Source organism: Trachinotus anak, unplaced genomic scaffold (genome assembly GCF_046630095.1).
Source record: "Trachinotus anak isolate AG129_WGS33_773 ecotype Australia unplaced genomic scaffold, CSIRO_AGI_Tana_v1 ptg000004l, whole genome shotgun sequence".
Taxonomy (NCBI): domain Eukaryota; kingdom Metazoa; phylum Chordata; class Actinopteri; order Carangiformes; family Carangidae; genus Trachinotus; species Trachinotus anak.
Window position 1 is genome coordinate 8,680,470 of NW_027273855.1, and position 18,560 is coordinate 8,699,029.

The following is an 18,560-nucleotide window of genomic DNA, read 5'->3' on the forward strand; positions in this document are numbered from 1 at the left end:
AGAGTTTATAGTTTGAGAATGCCTGGTACTCAGAAAACGTAATATCGCGGCGAATTCTGCTAAATCAGCCTGGAATCAGTCGCCTCGTTGCAGCCAGGCTAACATGTCGGCCAATGCTGGGGCAAGTTGACGCCGACAGCTTGGTGGAACGAATATCTGCTAAAGTGCGTGATGGTGTAGAGGATTCCTTTGATAAAAAGATTGACCCGGTTCTGCAGAAACTCGATGCCTGTTTGTCTGAAATCGCCTCACTAAATACACGAATGACAGAGGCTGAAGGCTGCATCTCAAACTCCAAAGACGCACCACGAAGCTCTCCGAGGTTGAGAGCAAGCTGGAGAGGGCCTTGGACAAGATCAACGACCTGGAGAACAGGAGCCGGCGGTGCAACATACGTATCGTCGGGCTCCCTGAAGGCAGCGAAAGCGCTAACCCCGTTGCTTTCTTCAAGACCTGGCTACCGGAGCTACAGGAGATTAGCGCAAAAGCAGGATCTGTTAAGGTGGTCGTTGCCATCGGGCCCTCACACGTCGTCCACCCCCCGGTCAGCTGCCCTGGGCTGTCATCCTAAAGCTCCACAACTTCCAAGATAAAGCCTGGATCATGCAAGCGGCAAGGAAAGCACCGTCCCTGGCATACAACGGCGCCTCGATCATGCTCTTCGACGATTTCTCCGCTGCAGTTATACGGAAATGTCAGAAATATTACGCGGTGAAACAACAGCTTAAGGAGAGAGGGATTGTCTTCGCCATGATGTACCCAGCCGTGGTCAGGATCAAACACAACGGGCAGGAAAAAGTCTTTAAACATCCTAAAGAAGTGGCTGCCTTCCTAGATAAAGAGTCACAGTGTGGAGGATCTCCCTCCACGCTCTCTGATGAGTGAGAGTTTTTGTTTCTTCAGCTCACACATGCTGTGGTCATCTACTGATCTTTGATTTGATTGTTAGGGGAGTGGATGAGCATAAAACCCTCTATAGCGCTGAGACTGATTGACTGGTATCTCCTAACTTTTTTATTTTTCATTCTATATTTGTCTCTCTTCTGTTGCTGTTAGATTTGTTTTTGTCTCTGACTGTGCTATAGGGATATTCTAGTTACATGATCTATACATTTATGACTATGGATCCTTTTTTCTTTGTTTCATTTTTGTTTTCTCCTCATCGTTATACATCTGCAGTTGCTTACAAGCTCACTGTTTTCGTAATCATTTTTCTTCTCTGATTTGAGCTGCGGGCCAGCAGTTTAGGTGTGTTACTAATTCAAGGTTTGAAAAGAGTTCAATAGCTCGTCCAGCATCCTCCTCTATTTGAGTAGGGAGGTTAGCTCGCACCCCTGATGGGTGTAATAGACCTAAGTCTGACCCCAATGTCTATCTGTTATCTTTGTTTGTTTTTTCTTGTATATAGTTATCTTCTAAATGTTGGCAAAGCTGTGTTTTCATTTTCTTTTTATGTTTTGCTTTTTGGTCTAGCTTCAGGGAGCTCTGGTTGCTTTCAGTATTTTTATGTACAAGTTGTCCGTATGGTTTCCTTAACTCATGATGGCCAGTGACAGACCTACACTGAATAATCCTATTAAGCAGAAAAAGATTTTAAGTTCTCTAAAAAAAATAACATGTTCATATAGTTCTTCTGCAGGAAACACGCCTAACCGCAAATGAGCACTTAAAGCTGAAGCGTGACTGGGTGGGGCAGGTGTTTAGTTCATCTTTTACTAGTAAGAGCAGGGGTGTCGCCAATACATAAGCATCTAAAATTCAAAATAAAATGTTTAACTTGACCCCACTCATGTGTACATTACATAGTAATGTACAGAGTTATAACTGACTGGCCTGCTGAAAGAGTGTAAAATTAAATATGTTCTCTCATAAAAACACAAAGTGTCAAGTGCTTTTTAAATATTTGGATTGGATTGGATTGGAAATCCAGAAATTTCCAGAGGGGGTGCATCTGCAAAGAGTTTCTCCACATCGGGTTTAATTTATCACCTGAAATCCAAACATCCCCATCACCATTCTGAATATGAGAAGAATGCTGCTGGCTGCGCCGTTTGCGCGCGATCACGTTTCCCGCGTGCTGGACGCGCTGTCTGCCGCGTGATCACGTTTTGGCCGTGTTGTTTTGGTGATTTAGGTCTTTCAGGCGAAAACCGAAAATGCACTTTTCGGTCATTTTTGGCTGAAAATTTTCGGTGCATCCCTAATTTTAATTGCTATTTCTCCTCAGTAATGGACAAATTGCCGTCAGTTCAAAATTCAATGTCTAGAAGAGCTAGAGCCATAGTAGATACCTGTGACGAACTTAATCTAGTGGATACCTGGCATGTTTTACATCCTAACGATAAAGCATTTACATTTTATTCTGGTGTACATAAAACATCCAGTAGAATTGATTTTGTTTTCACCCCTAAAATTTCATTGAATAACTAGAGCTGCACTATTGGAGATATTATTGTATCAGATCATGCACCCATTTATATAACTTAAAAAATTTGAATCCTGCATGTCAAAGCCGACCCTGGAGATACGGCGCATTTCTGAACCATGACCCTAATTTTGAGGAATTCCTAAAAGTGCAGTTAGACTATTTTTTTTAAAGAGAATAGAACTCCTGATGTTTCACCTGGTTTGCTATGGGATACTATGAAAGCCTTTGTGCGAGGTCTCATTATATCTTACAATGCTAAACTTAAAAAGAACAGTAGAACAGAGCAAAGGAAACTCAAGCTAAAACTACACGAATTTCAAACTAAATACAACTTATCCCTATCAGAAGAACTCAGAAATGATATACATGTGATTAAGGCGGCACTGGAGAGTGTACTAACAAAGAAGGCTGAAAAATCTGTTTTCTTATGAGACAAAGAATGTATGAGTATGCTAACAAACCTAACTGATATATGGCTAATCTTCTTCAAAACCGAGTTCCAGCCCAAAATATCTCATTTATCAAGGATTCATCTGGCACACATAGCTATGGCAACAGAGTAATCAATGACACCTTTAAAACTTTTTATAAGCAGTTATACTCTTCACAGCTCAATCCACTCTCAGAGCAAGCTATGATTTTTTTGCAAAGGTGGATTTACCAAAAATTACAGATGATCAGAGAGATGATCTATGTAAACCAATAACTCTGAGTGAAATTAAGAATTGTATTCAGCTACTCCCCAACAACAAAGCCCCATGTCCTGACGGCTTCAGTGCAGAATTTTATAAAAAGTTTAATACAATCCTCATTTGCGACTGGGGCTCTTCCTCCATCTCTTATGGAGGTGTAAGATGGACCACAATTACAGTTGGACGATACAGCAAAAAAAATGACTCACAGGCAGGTTTGGCAGGTGTAACAGATGAGGCCTTTTATTCATCCCTCTTCAGGAGCAAGCATCACCCAGCATCAGACCAGCAACACACAAGTTGTTAAAATGGTACCTTTTTATACTGTGTATTGGCTAATTACCTCGGGAGACTCCACTCACAGGGATCCAGTGCCTGCTCACATATTAACACCCTTTCTTATCTTACAACCACACACACACACACACACACACACACACACATATCCTCACACCCCCATACACACATTGACCTCCTCGCTACCAAACGAAACAAAACCCCACATTACATCTACTACAATAAAATACACATCTCTGAACCACCCCACACCAATTTACGCTCGGTTTACCCCGGAACTATAAAACACGGGGTCCGTTGTCTGGGGAGGCCTTTTGCCCGAACACCATGCAGACAAAGAGACTGGTGAGTAGTTAACCCACTTATGCTCCCTCATTGCACCTTCCTACACTTATTGCACATACTACACATTACATCAACCATTACATTATTTTGGCTCAACTCTAAGCTCATCGTCTTATTCCTTAACACATGGCTGCACATTTACTCCCATGTCCCTCATTTCCAGGTGGAGCTGCGTGGCCTACACAGCACCCGCCATCTAATCACAATTAAAAGGACAATAACCATGGAGACAAACATTCCAATCATCAATAGTGCAAAGTCTAGCCATACCAATGTGCAAAATGCAATGTTATCAAATGTATAGTGCAAATCTTCAATAAAGTGCTGTTGCTCCTATTAAAGTGCTTGTGCAATTATTGAGGTGCATATGTTTCCATACTCCTAACAGTCAAAAGTGCATGGTGCCATATTTACAACGTCAGGTGATGAAGCGCTCTTCGTCACAGGAGGCTAATATCTCTCTGGTACTAAAAAAGGGGAAATCCTCTGAAGAGTACTCTCCATACAGGCTCATATCTGTTTTAAATCTAGATTTGAAGCTTCTTGCAAAGATTCTGGCCATGCGTTTAGAAAAAGTTCTCCCCACTATCATTGATAACGACCAGACTGGCTTTATATGTGGAAGGTATTCTTCACACAATGTTAGACACCTGCTAAACATTATTCAGCATTCTTCTCTGTACAGTGCAGAATCTCTGGTTATTTCTCTCGACACAGAAAAAGCGTTTGACAGGCTGGAATGGCCCTATCTAATTAATAATTATGGCTCTTTTTCTGGCTATAGAATAAATTTTTCTAAAAGTGAAGCCATGCCACTCTGTGACTCGCAGACATTGAATCCTAACATTTCACAACCATTTCGCTGGTCTCCAGCAGGCTTCTTATATCTAGGTATAAACGTTTCACCATGTCTAAAGGACCTATATAAATTAAATGTTGCCCCTCTCTTACAAACTATAAAACAGGACCTTGATAGGTGGTGTGGCCTGCCCCTATCCCTTTCAGGACGTATTCATCTGATCAAAATGAACATCCTCCCTCGTCTTCTATATTTTTTTCAAATGTTACCTTTGGTGCTGTCAAATGTTTTTACAAAATTGAATAGTGCTATTATTATATCTTTTATCTGGCGTAAAAAGAGACCCAGGCTAAGATACAGTTTTCTATGTCTTCCTGTTAAAAATGGTGGCTTAGCTGCACCATTGTTTTCATATTACCTGTGGGCTGCACAGTTTAAGTTTGTTTTGGAATGGTTCATAGGTAACCCTGATTCTATATGGCTCAGTTGTGAATCAGCTTCTTTAGAAAGGATCCCTTTGCAGAATTTGTTATATATTTCTCCAGGCAGAGTTGCGACCCTAACAAAAGACAATCTACTTTTAAAGAATATGTTAAACATGTGGCGTAAAGTCAGAAAATTGGAAGGGTACAGTGTCTGTTTCTCTTTGTTAACTCCTATTCACGATGGACTGGACCTGGACTTTCACCCTAGACTTCAGGGCGGCCTCGCTGATTGGAAGCACAAGGGTATCAAAGTTGTAGGGGACATGATTCGGGAAGGCTCAATTCTAACATTGCAGCAAGTGAAAAGTAAGTATGGGGTCACCAATAAGGATTTTGTTAAATTCCTACAGGTTCGAAGCTTTATTCAATGTGACTTGAAAGATTCCAATGGGGGCCTGGCTATCTCACCAATAGAATCCCTTTTGGTAAATGGTATGCAGCCTAAAGCTTTCACTAAGAAGCTCTATAAGATTCTCTGTAGTCTCAATGTAGATAACTCTGTTAGAGTAAAAGGCAAATGGGAGTCTGATGATTGGGATGCCCTATGCAGCCATCCCTCTTAGGTCTTGGTGTCTAATTCTGCCTGGGAAAGGCAATTCAAGATTTTACATAGGCTGTATGTCACCCCTGAAGACAGACACAGAATGAACCCAACTTTGTCTGAGCTTTGTAGTAAATGTCAATTTGCTGTTGGATCACTTTTTCATTGTCTGTGGAGCTGTCATCTCATCCAGCAGTTTTGGACTGTAGTTGTTCAACAGATTAATGTGATTTTCAAGAGTCATCTACAGTTGAGTGCAAGGACCTGTCTGCTGGGACTGGAGGACGAGTTACCCGCAGATTTTCACAAGAGACCTTTTACACATTCTGCTACACTGTGCTCGGAAATGTATCATGGCCTTATGGATCTCAGACAAAGCTCCCACTCTCAATCAGTGGAAACAAACAGTGACTAGTATTCCATTTGAAGCTTACTCTGCAGCATTGAAGGATAAACCCTTTTTATTTTACCGAACATGGGATCCGTTTCTTGACTATCTCAGCGCCACTGCACTTCGTAGGATAAGGTCAGGACTTATAGACCTGGCCTGGGAAAAGGATCAATCTTCCTGAACCTTTTTTGTTTATCTGTTTTTTGTTACTAATTATATTTTATGTTGCTCCTTTTCACAAATGCTTTGCAAAAAAGTTTAATAAAAATATGTTTGAAAAAAAAAAAGTCAACTTTTTCATTACACTTTATCAATTATAAACATCAATGAAACAAAGAACAGGTGTCTAAGTTAATACAAGATGGAAAACACTTCCAGCAAGTCATGTCTACATGTCAGTAAGTCCTGATCATGTTTGACCTCATCCAAGAGTCAAAACTGAAGAAGACTGCTGCAATTCTTTGTCTGGACATTGGAAGGTCCATGTAAAGACAAGCAGCTGTCAGCCAAGTTTTTTTACACAATAGAGACGCAAGTTGGAGTGTGCCAGCAGCACATGGCATAAGTATTTAAGACAGCAACTTCAACTTTAAAGCTTGTACTTTTGGGGACAGCTTAATCCCATCCAGTTCAATAAAAGGTTTCTGAAACACCTCAAAAGTGTCGCGCAGCATTGGGGGGTTGAGGGCATAAATCAGGCCCATAAGTAGCATGCATGCTTTACCTGTACTGCCGCATTCTGCCAAGACCTCCTTGCCATCAAGAAGGATGGATACATCCACTGGATCCTCTCTAACAGCGCCATGGATGACAAAGATCTTGAGCATTTGCTGAGTGGCATCACTGCGACTGTTCTCCTGCACACAATTTTAAATAAAAAAGGAGAAATTTCGCTTTAGAAACAAAAACAGAATTGCTTGAATCATTCGAAATGACTCCATTATCAGGGCAGAATGAATACAAAGAATGCGCTAAAAACAACTATCATTAAACATAACTTAGATTATGTTAAAGTGAGTCTAATCTATTTTACAGTAAGCTGCCATTGTAGAACATGAACATTAGAAGATTTTGTTGGCTTTTACAATGTATATTTGGGGCATTGCTGAGTGGAATAGCTCCATCCCTTTGTTTGCCCTCTCTCTTTAGGATTAACTTGCACTTTACATAACACATTTAAATTTTACACCACATAATTGAACAATACAAAAAAAAAAGATTTACCAGGCAGTCTTCAAAAAGTTCCTCCACCTTCTCACCAAGGTACAGTATGAGGCTGCGGATAACAGCTTCACGTCTCATCTCAATGCTTTGTGTCTATGAACAGATTAATTTTGTGTCACACACAATGAACTGTTAAGTGAGAACACATGAGCATATGTGCAAGGAGCAGGTATTCAAACAAACTGAACAAGAACCGTGTGTAAAGAGATGAAGCATGCAGGGGCACTGAAGCTATCTAGTATGAGGGTTTGACCTCTTCATGCGTATGCATGGGGCAGTGTGTGTGAGAGAGAAACAGAAGGTCAGTTTGCCTGCAAAAAAGTATGAACAAGTACAATAATCATACCTGACTCAGTTTGTCCAGGTTGGAACATGAATGTCTGCTCCAGGGAAACTGTAGTTATTCTCCTGAAGTCCTCCTTGATCTGAAATGACAAAAGTTTCACAAATACAACCTCAGGAACCGGGCAAAATAGTCTGATACAAAGTGAAGGGAGATTAAATTCTGTATAAGGCATTTAAAACCCTCTAGATATTAATGGTGAAATGAACAAGCTAGCACTTTTTTTAAATCATCAGCTCAAAAAGAGGATCACTGATTTGTCTTCATATTTTGATTTTGAGAGAATTGAGTCTCAAGTGTATTTATGTTCATGTGTTCAATTAGTAAGAGTACTACATAATACATATTATAAAATAAATCACTGTTACTGCCCAATGAAATGGATAATATTTACAAGGGTTTATAGATTCACCTATAATTGAAGAAATACAATTTATGATATTAATGATATTTATTGCAACAATGATCTAAAACGTTTAGAAACACTTTTTGTATTACATTATAATGATTTATAAATTTCAGTGATGGACAGAAAAAAGATAACATCAGCAATATTATATCATACATAGATAGATTTCTACTTACCTGAATGACACTAATGTTGCAGCATTAGACCAATCACTCCTCCTTGTTAGCCCTTGATTTAAACTGCACTAGCTTATGCCACCTGACATGTGATGTCACAACTCACTGACGCACTGCTCTGTTTTCTGTTGATAGAAACATATGCTTATAAGACTTTTACATTTTTAACTAATTTTAACAAATTACAATTTAACTTCATTAACTAACATGTCCATGAAATTACACTTGTTTAAGTGAGAGAACTCTTAAACTGACAACACTGGCCTTGAATGAGAGGCTTATCACTTGATTGATGCTCAGTATATATACTGATAAAAATCTAAACATGATGAAGAAAAAGGCAGACTACAAATCTTTGAGGGGTTGAGGGTTGAGATCCATGTCGCATTTTAAAGGCCCCATGCCATGAAAAATGTGATTTTGGTTATTTTATCGTGCTTTGGGAGGTCTCTGGGCCACGTATATACTGCCCCATGCATCAAACTGGTCATAAATGGAGAAACGCACACCGCCCATTTGTAGGAACTGTCTCTTTAAGACGAGCGGATAGCACTTCCTCCTTTGTGTGACGTCACACACAAGGTAACTCCGCCCACCGCAACCTGTTGGCCCGCCTCCACTGTAGGTTCCAGGTGTCAAGGAAACGGTGTTGTGCTATTAAGGGATGCAAGGAGGGCAATGTGTCCTTGCACAGTCTGCCAAAAGCCAAAGTCGTAAGAGACCAGTGGCTTCTTTTTATTTTTGGTCGAGTTGAGGAGGATTTCAGTCCTTGTCTGTTCGGCGCATTTCACAGCGGAGTCATTCACCAACTTGGCTAAATACAACGCTGGATTCGCCAAGAAACTGCTCATTGCAGACACTGCAGTCCCCACATTGTCTGGGTCGACTTCTGCTCCGCAACTGGTAAGTAAACTCCTTCTGAAGATGGTAAAATGTTCGGCAGTTAATGATTTTCGTCTGTGCCTTTTATAATTGTAGCCGTTAATTGAATCGCTGTTCACTGTAGCCGTTAACTGGAATACCGTTAATGCCTTCACAAACGTTAATTCAGTCACAAAACTACAGTTTTGTTAATGGTCTTCCGTTAACCATATAGCTGCCAAACATGAAGTAGGGTTGTCAAAAAAAGTAGCGACACTAAAACGTTGTATCCGGATATGACTGAATAAAAGGGGGAAAAAAGTAGCGATACTAGCCCCCCCCCCCCCCCCCGCCGTCACACATGCACACAGCAGCAGCACAATTGCGGTGTTTCTGTGTTGGGTGCCGTCTCTGTCTCCGGATCCGAGTCCAGTTCAAACATATATGGTCTCATGCCATCCATCGCAGGTGAATTTTTATGAATGCAGCTTAGGTTTCAGTTACTTGCCTGTGATTGGCCCGACCACACGCCACTCAAAAACAGTCAGCCAATCAGAGGAGAGGTTCTCATTCTCTCTTCTGATTGGCCAAATGACCTGTGCCTGCTGGAGCTCCAGAAAGAGGCAACAGAAGAAAGGGGCAGTATAAACGATATTAAGCAGATCACAGGTACTCAAAACCAATGATACATCTTGTTAGGGATATCAGCAGGTAAATAAACCCAGAGAAAAGTGCACAACATGGGGCCTTTAAAGCCTTAGTTGCGCTCATGGGAAAATAATTTCACTAGTAAATGCTAGAAGATAAGTTGATGGTTTAGATGAAGAAACTGTTGAAGTGAGCTCAGAGAGATCTACAGGAGAGAAACAGTCACAGTGGTTACAGTGGACTCTGAGGATGCTGAACTGGACAGTACATCTGAGTCAGCTGTGGGGAGGAGATAGTGAATTGTTTCTCTAACAGAGACAATTTTATTTGTAAAGAAGCTCATAAAGTCATTACAACTGAGAGCTAAAGGAATAGATGGTTCAACAGAGCTATAGCTGTCTGTCAGCCTGGCTATAGTACTGAACAGAAATCTGGGATTATTCTTGTTTTCTTCTATTAATGATGAATAATATGAGTTCTGGCTTTATGGAGACTTTTTTTTATATGCCAATAGCCTGTCTTTCCAAGCCTTTAGAAATTCTTCCAGGTTAGTAGAACACCACTTCCTTTCTAGCTTCCTTGTACTTTGCTTTAAAGCTTGTGTTTCTGAGTTGTACCAATGAGCTAGCCTCCTCTGACTCACTACCTTCTTTCTCAGAGGGGCCAAAGTATCTAGTATTGCAAGCAGTGAGGCTACAGTACTATCACTAGATCATCAACTTGTGCAGATGTGAAGTTAAGAGAGCTGTCCCCAACAGTACTGATACATGGCAGTGGGCTTAATACCAATGAGATTCTTACTTTAAATTTGCTAATGGTGTTGTCAGAGAGACACCTGCTGTAATGGATTTTTTCCCCCAAATGCTGTGTTGTCCATGACTGAAAACTCAAATGTTAATAGAAAATGGTCAGATAACAGAGGGCTTTGGGGAAATACTGTTAGATATTCAGATCCAGATCAAGGGTATGGTTAGAAGAGTAAGTGGGTTCATTAACATGCTGGGAAAAGCCAGTGGAGTCTAATAGTGAATTAAATGCATGACTCATACTATCATTTTCAACATCTACATGAATGTTAAAATCACCCACTATGATGACTTTATATGTGCTGAGAACTAACTCAGATAAAAAGTATGAGAACTCAGATAATAACTCTGAGTAAGGGGCAGGTGGATGATATACAGTAACTAGTAGGACTGGTTTTTGTGTTTTCCAGTTTGGGTGTGACAGACAAAGAATAAGGTTTTCAAATGAATCATGATTAACCATAGGCTTTGCATTCATTAATAAATTAATTAAGAAAGATCTGTTTGGTCAGACAGCTTGGAATTCCAACATGGTTTTGTTCCCTCTCTTCTGCTGATCTGAGATGGAAAGAAGTAATTGAGTCTCCTTAAGCAAGAAGGTATGAACAGGACTTATCTGATTTGGACTGGTCTGAGAGATGTGGTCTTTTGAGGAGAAATCCTGTTACAGTTGCTTGATCATTGCTCCCATGTCTTTCTGAAAGAAGTCATTATGTCACCAGCTGAACCTATTGGCAAAGTAATTGATTACTTTTACTGTGTGGAATTTCAAGCCTGTGATTCACCTCATACGTATGCACTATTCTGAGTAGAAAATGCTCCTCAAGTTGACAAAAGTGATGATGATATTGTTGCAGAGTTTGTGGACCAATATGTGACATGCGAAATGCCACCTGCTTTGTGATAAGGAGATGCATAACATTGTTTCCAGTGTGCAGCAGCATAGTCAAAAACACTCAAAGATGTGCAAAAGAAGGGAACAATCTGTTGTTTGAATTTCCCCCATCCACCTAGTGGCAGAACTTTCATTACACAAAGTAAGCTTTCCAAAGAACAAGCAATGGTTAATGTTAAACCAAATTACATAGCACACAAATGTGGAGAGGATGATGCTGTTGACCAAAAATGATGCCTGTGACACAAACACACAAAATGTGAAATGCATGAAAAGGGAGGAAGCTGAGAAAATTCTGGAAATAGTATGGAGAGGGTTGATGGAAATATCTCATCTCTCTTTTGATTCTGCTGATATTTTTTTTGATACAATAGCCATTAAACAAGAGACTACAAAAAAATTTCAAAGAAAACAAACATGTTGAAGAGACAACCTTGTGATGTCTGGATAAATCAGTACAACAGAGGTCTCTTGCAATTGTAGAATGCCAACATGGACATCCAATACATTTCTAATGCTGAACGTGAGATGGGCTTGGCACTTCAGTGTGCACATAAAGAGGCTTCTAAAGTGAACCTGGATGCAAAACAAGCTTTAAAGCAACTTGGATCTGTCTACCTGTTCAACCGTGAAGTATCTGCTCAAGAAAGCAAAATGGCCTTACAAACATTAGACTGAAAGAAGGATCAAGCTACATGCAGTTCATTCTAACTGGACATGACATTGTTTGCATGAGTCTACCCTTGAGTATTCTTCAGAAGGTTTAATGTGGTGAGACAGGAAATATATGGATGAGCAATATTACAGAAAAATACAGAAGTTGGCCTAAAACAGATGAATTTTTGGACTTTTGCATCCGAGTATCATATTGTACCAAAATCTGAGCATTCAAATGTTGTAAAGCTGGATAATGATTTGGGGTATGTTAAGAAAAGGACACACACCAACTTTGCTGTTGTATGATATGTAAGGTTTTCCCCTTCCAAAAATCCATTTTACAGCTTTTTTTTTTACCACATTATTTGGACAGTGATACTCATTTGAGGATTTCTACATGACTGGCATTGTAAAATTGTTGGATCCCATACATAAATCTAATATATGACAAAATATGTAAATTACATATATAGTACATCTATGTGTCACACATATAAATCACCATATAGATGCACATATGTCAGATATATTTCAAAATATAGCAAAAATGGCCACTTTCATGTAAGTCTCATACAATTTTCCAGATATACACATATGTAATAAATATATGTCTAATGGATAAATGTTAATTTATGATTTAATTATATAGTGGTACTCATATTAGGGATCCAAATAAATTATGTAATGTACTTAGATATAACATTTGTGTTGCACACAAACATGCCATAATAGATGCATATGACATAAAGATAAAATCTTTGATATTCCTCAAAAAAAAGAGACAAAGAACTGTCCATCTATATTTATTGAATGGCATTTAACAATTGATTGAACATTACTGAAGAGTATTCAAAAGTGTGTTTTTTTTTCTCTCATTTGTTTTTTTTTTCCATTTGAAAAAAACTACTGATGCAGTACTTTAAATTATTACCTGTGAACACAATTTTTTAGCTCCCGTGGTTCTTGACGCAGAACAGAAATTTCTGGATCTTGTGGTGGAGTAAAAGAGGGCATGATTGCCCTGTCTCTGTGCTTTGTTGCCAATTTCTTCTGAGAATAGGAGAAAAGCAATTTTACTAAATATGTTGCTAGCAAAAAAAAGACCATAAAACAATTTCCTAATGTTGTTTAGTTTGCTATTTGTCTCCATGAAACCTATATTCACCTTGTTATGTGAAGACGAGGGCACATCTCTCTTGGTAGGGGACTGCTCCTCATCCCACAGCCGTTTAAGAATATGCTTCCCTTTCCTCAAAATTATATCTTCATCTGATTCTTCCTCGTCATTCTGTTTTAACTCTCCAAAATATGCTACAGAGTAATCTCTCCCTCTAGTTAGCATCAATGTTAGCTTAATAGCTAATAACTCAGAATCAGTTTTATTACCAAGTATGTTCCACATACAAGGAATTTGTGCTGGTGGTTGGTTTAATTGGGGATCGGGGGGATCAGTGACGGTGGGGCTCTCTAGGTTAACTACATGTATCTCTCTCGGACAACTTGATTTTGATTTTACAAGATATAACCTGATGCTGACTTTAACTGTGAAAATGATTACTCGCAACTTTTTGTATGGTTGCCATGAAAATGGGGAAACCATGTTTGGGTCACTTCCCGGACGGTCCGGGTATCAAAGTATAATCCGTTTTTCTGTCAAAACCAAAACACGAAAAAACGGAAACAGCGCCCCTTTTTCCTTTTTTCGTTTTAAACCAAAAACGGAAAAACGGTTTTTGCTGTCAGCATCAAAAAACGAGAAAACCAAATAACCAAAATCAAATAACGGCCGCAATTTGGTTTTTGGAAATTCATTTTTTCATTTTTCGTTTCTTATTTATGAATATGACGGCGGACCAACCGGAAACGGAAGTGAATTGTAAAACCGTCAAAATAATAGTTTAGCATGCTGGTGCTAACTTCTTAGCGTGTGTTATAGACTACCGTATGGTTCACATTTATTTTACTTCTGTGAAACTATAACAGCTGGTTGTTTGGAAGAACCTGATAGGCCTATAATTATCATTTTAGCTGAGTGTGTGAATGCACTTTGTGGAAAAACTTTACCCTAATTAGCAAGGCTATATGTTCCCTGCCTAAATTAAGAACATCTATAAAGTCACCAGCAGAGGTCCCCATCACCTACACAAAACTGTCACAACTGCAAAGAGCAAAAGCATTTGTTTATTTGGCACAGTACAACACTTTAAAAAAGAAGAAAGAAAACAGACAGCTGTTGGCTATCGTTTATTTTGTTTAAATGGGTGAAGGTTAATGTGCAATGCTCAGCTGTCAGAAATTAAAAGCTTGCCTCATCTATTGTCATGTTTTGGCTGTGATCACTTTTTTGTAGGCTATTCCTCACAGCTCTCCATTAAATCAACCTGCTCCTCCCGGCTGAAATCACAGGCGCAGCTCATCACCGCCGTGATACTAGTTCGGTCTGACCGGGGATTTGGGTTTTGTTGAGCCGCATCATGAACACAGAGCCTGGCTGTGTTGACCATCATCCCCCGTAGTAAAGCACAGGTCTACTATTCATGTAAAAACTGCGCCACCCTGTGGCTAAACATCAACTGCACTTAAGTCATAAATTCTCATTTTCAAAATCATTAGCCTGTTATAATAATATAGCCTAGTCTTGACTGTGGGTGATGGGGACCTCTGCTGGTGACTTTATAGATGTTCTTAATTTAGGGAGGGAACATATAGCCTTGCTAATTAGGGTAAAGTTTTTCCACAAAGTGCATTCACACATTCAGCTAAAATGATAATTATAGGCCTATCAAGTTCTTCCAAACAACCAGCTGTTATAGTTTCACAGAAGTAAAATAAATGTGAACCATACGGTGTAGAAAGAGAACAGTAAGAAGTTAGCACCAGCACGCTAAACTATTATTTTGACGGTTTTACAATTCACTTCCATTTCCGGTTGGTCCGCCGTCATATTCATAAATAAGAAACGAAAAACGAAAAAATGAATTTCCAAAAACCAAATTGCGGCCGTTATTTGATTTTGGTTTTTTGGTTTTCTCGTTTTTTGATGCTGACAGCAAAAAACATTTTTCCGTTTTTGGTTTAAAACCAAAAAAGGAAAAAGGGGCACTGTTTCCGTTTTTTCGTGTTTTGGTTTTGACAGAAAAACGGATTATACTTTGATACCCGGACCCCAGAACCCCATTCAACCGCAAATTCCTTTTCAAAGGAAATCATCCCATCCAAGTATTTATCTGTGTCAGTTTCTTATATTTTTGGTTGGCACAATACTTAATTTTCCTTTATCATCCCCTCCTGACCATTTAATGAGCGCAAACATTTTCTCCAACTCTCTCTTTAGAAAATCCCTAGCTTAAGAAGAAGTCTGCCGGGGCCTGTGACTCAGTGACGCATACACAGGGCGAAGGGCAGCTGTTGTTTTCAGCATATCCACCCTAAAAGGGATTTTACCGGACTGTTATCTGGTACACTGGGGAAGGTTTGTGAAAGCTTTAGCATTGCTCTTGACTGACAGTGTTACCTCAGTACAGATAGATGATGTAGAGATAATGCTCAGGATGTTTGCGATTGAAATGAAGGATCTCTGTGGTATACATAATGTGTCTTACAATGTAAACCTCTCTCTTTGTTAAGCACAAAGTGTGATTGGGGTCCTATGTAGGCTCATTCAGCCTTCTCAAAATGATAAAGAGCACACAAGGAGTCCCCTTGCAAATAGCAGAAACATTTCAATTACAAAGGACTCTGCCTCTGTATGTTAAGAAAACACTGGCTAGTGCATCCTCTGAATGCATTGCAGCCTTTGAAGATTTGGTCAAGCCTACACAGGTACAAAGTGCTATACGGTGTGAAGAGATCATTGCACTGGGAGGCAGACATAAGAAGGTGGGACTTGAACTAAGTGACTACCTGGCTCTCCACAATGTAGCAGATCACATAGGAATGTTCTGACGAGAACATGTAGATGCCAAGGTACCAGGCACCCAGCGTCCTCCAAAACTGTAAACGGCCCAGGTTGACCAATGAGGTGAACCCTGACTGTACCAAAGTGGGGATCACTTTAGGTATGAGCTAACTGTCACTCAAATATAAACTGTAATGTAAAAGGAATTACCGGTAAGCATTTCACAGAGCTTATATAGGGGATTGAGCCCAGATGCAAGCCCTTTGTCCATCTGCAGTAGAACCCCTTGGTTCTCTCCCAGCAACAGTTGACTGAGCATAATATTAAAACTAGCACCAATTGTTGTGGCCTAAACCTCCATGCTGCCTGTACATGGAATCCTGAACCCTGTAATAGATTAGTTGGAAGTAGAATTCTCCCGGTGCTTCCTTGTGCCTGATCACATTCCCACTGTGTTCAGCTACATTACCTAAAAATTTGCATCCTTCAATACTGAGCCTCTTTTACACGGTGGGTTTTGAAGGTGTATATTACAAAGCACAACTTGTCACACAGTAGTTGGAGTTCATACATGGTATCATCTGCACCAGTATTGAAAGTTTCTGTGAAAGTAGACACTTCCACTTGTTGTTAATATAACCAGGTCAAATGCCAACATTTGCTTGTACATTGAAATACCTGCCCCGACCCATTTTATACAAAAATCCTCCGTCTTCACTAGACTGTAAGAAAGAGCTGAGGACGTAGGTATCTGTTTTATTTTAATGAAAGTTGTCAATAAATGTGACTTGCTTGTGTGAAGAACCTAGCTTTTGTTTTAACCTTGGCATAATGGCAGTTGGCTACATTTAATTAAAAAAGCAATTTCCTTCCCTTTTGAAGTTATTCCGGACCAATATATACATATTTATTATAAAATACGTTCCCTTTGACACTGTGTTAATGTGGCTTTTAAATGCAGTATTCTCTCCATTAAGCACCAGAGGAAATCATATTTCCTCTCTTTGTTCATGTCCCATTTCATCTGCAGTGGATCTGAGACACCTCAGTTCCTCATTAATCTGAATAGATGATTTTAATGGGCATGGGATGCTGGAAAACCAGGTTGTTTTAGCTTGAGTGTAGAAATGTTGTTAGGTAACATGAAGCCTGTTGCATAAAAAGAGGAAGTCTACTTGAGTGTTACAGGATATGAGTCTAGTCTGGTTTAAAGGTCACACAAAGCTTTACACTGCTTTACACTGCTGGGCTACAATGTACTGCTGTTTAATCAGATGTGTTTTCCTGTATTGGCCTGGTTGCCATATCTTTGAATCAGGAGCTTGAGTCCAGAGTCAACTTAAAAATCATGATTTTTGAGCAAATTAATACACAGGGTGATATTTCTTATGGATGATAAAATAACTGAATCCTGTTGGAAACTTATGTTTGGTTTTCCTGTTTGCCTGCACAAATGTGTCGCCGACGACACATTCGGTTTTAAAGGGTTAAACATTTGAATACTAGTATCCTTTTCCCATTCAAAGTTCATGACAGCGTGCATTTTGCAGTTGTGCAGAACTGCCTATTGTTTTTCAAATCTGTCTTTTGGGGAAACTGCAGGGACTTTGTTCAAACAAGGGGAAACATCAAATGGAAGGAATTGCATAGGTTGGTGGTGTCTGGAAAGAAGCTTTTGGTGGTTTTAAGTTTGGCCCCACCACAAGACAGAGGCTCACCACAACCCACTAGTGTCCTGTCCAGAGGAGTGTACTTTTACATTAGTGGTATCAAAGCAGGAGATGGGCTCCAACTTTTGTAATGCACTTGGAAGATGTTGGCTGATTATTCTCCATTAGTAACAGAGCAGATTCCTTGTAGATTTTGAGTCACCGTGTCTGAGGTTTGGTTCATGGGGTCTCCGTCAGTTTATCTTGTTTACTTTTCAGTGTTTTGGTCTCAGTGGTGCCTCGTGAATTTAGCTGGCTTGAGGAAAAAATGAGGGAATCCTTTTCTAAATAAGAACTATGGTAGATGAGCAGTGGTAATATTACAGTTTGTGTTTAACATAGCTGCACACAGACAGACATTTCATCTCAGTATTACATCAGCCTGCTGGGATGGCATGCATAATGGACTAAACTAACCCCTGTAGCTAACGCTGGTTAATATTCTCTGTCAGAATATCTGTCACTCTGTCACTCCCCCCCTGAGCAATGAGGTGATTGTGACTCCATGTCTTGGCAAGCTGTGTCTCTGTTTCTGTTGGACTCTAGAGGTCAGCAGCTGAGGACTCACATGCAGATTCCTCACATGCAAACAGCTCCTCTTGTGTGACTGAGTGAAGTTGTTAGCCAGAGATAAACTTACAGTGATTTGCTTGACTATTTTATAGTCTGCCTGGTGAAGTCGTACCTGTTTGCTGTTGTATATGCCCATAGGCCATGCACAGATTGAGTCATTTATCATAATTGGGTCTGGGAACCAGACAGAATTATAGGAACCAGACAGTCAAGAGTGAATCAACAGTGACTACACAGACACAATATCCGGTTTGATGAGTTTGTGTGTGTCTTTGATATGCCACAAAATGTGTGCTCATCAGTTTGTCTTCATGAATCCCTACACACCTACGCTGTGTGAGTTTGGAGAAGCAATTGCATATGAGTGTGTTTGCTTGTGTATT

General features: G+C 39.8%; 2 long non-coding RNA genes across 2 annotated transcripts in view; one reads left to right on the forward strand and one right to left on the reverse strand.

Annotated features, from left to right (window-relative positions):
• Positions 1 to 18,560, forward strand: part of LOC139620284 (uncharacterized) — a 266,597-nt gene that overhangs the window by 64,370 nt on the left and 183,667 nt on the right. The gene's annotated exons all lie outside the window — the stretch shown is intronic.
• Positions 630 to 14,341, reverse strand: LOC139620261 (uncharacterized). The gene is made up of 4 exons (XR_011690782.1): positions 8,131 to 14,341; positions 7,549 to 7,627; positions 7,203 to 7,295; positions 630 to 6,835 (listed from the first exon to the last, which is right to left on the reverse strand). It is a non-coding gene; the product is annotated as an uncharacterized lncRNA (long non-coding RNA).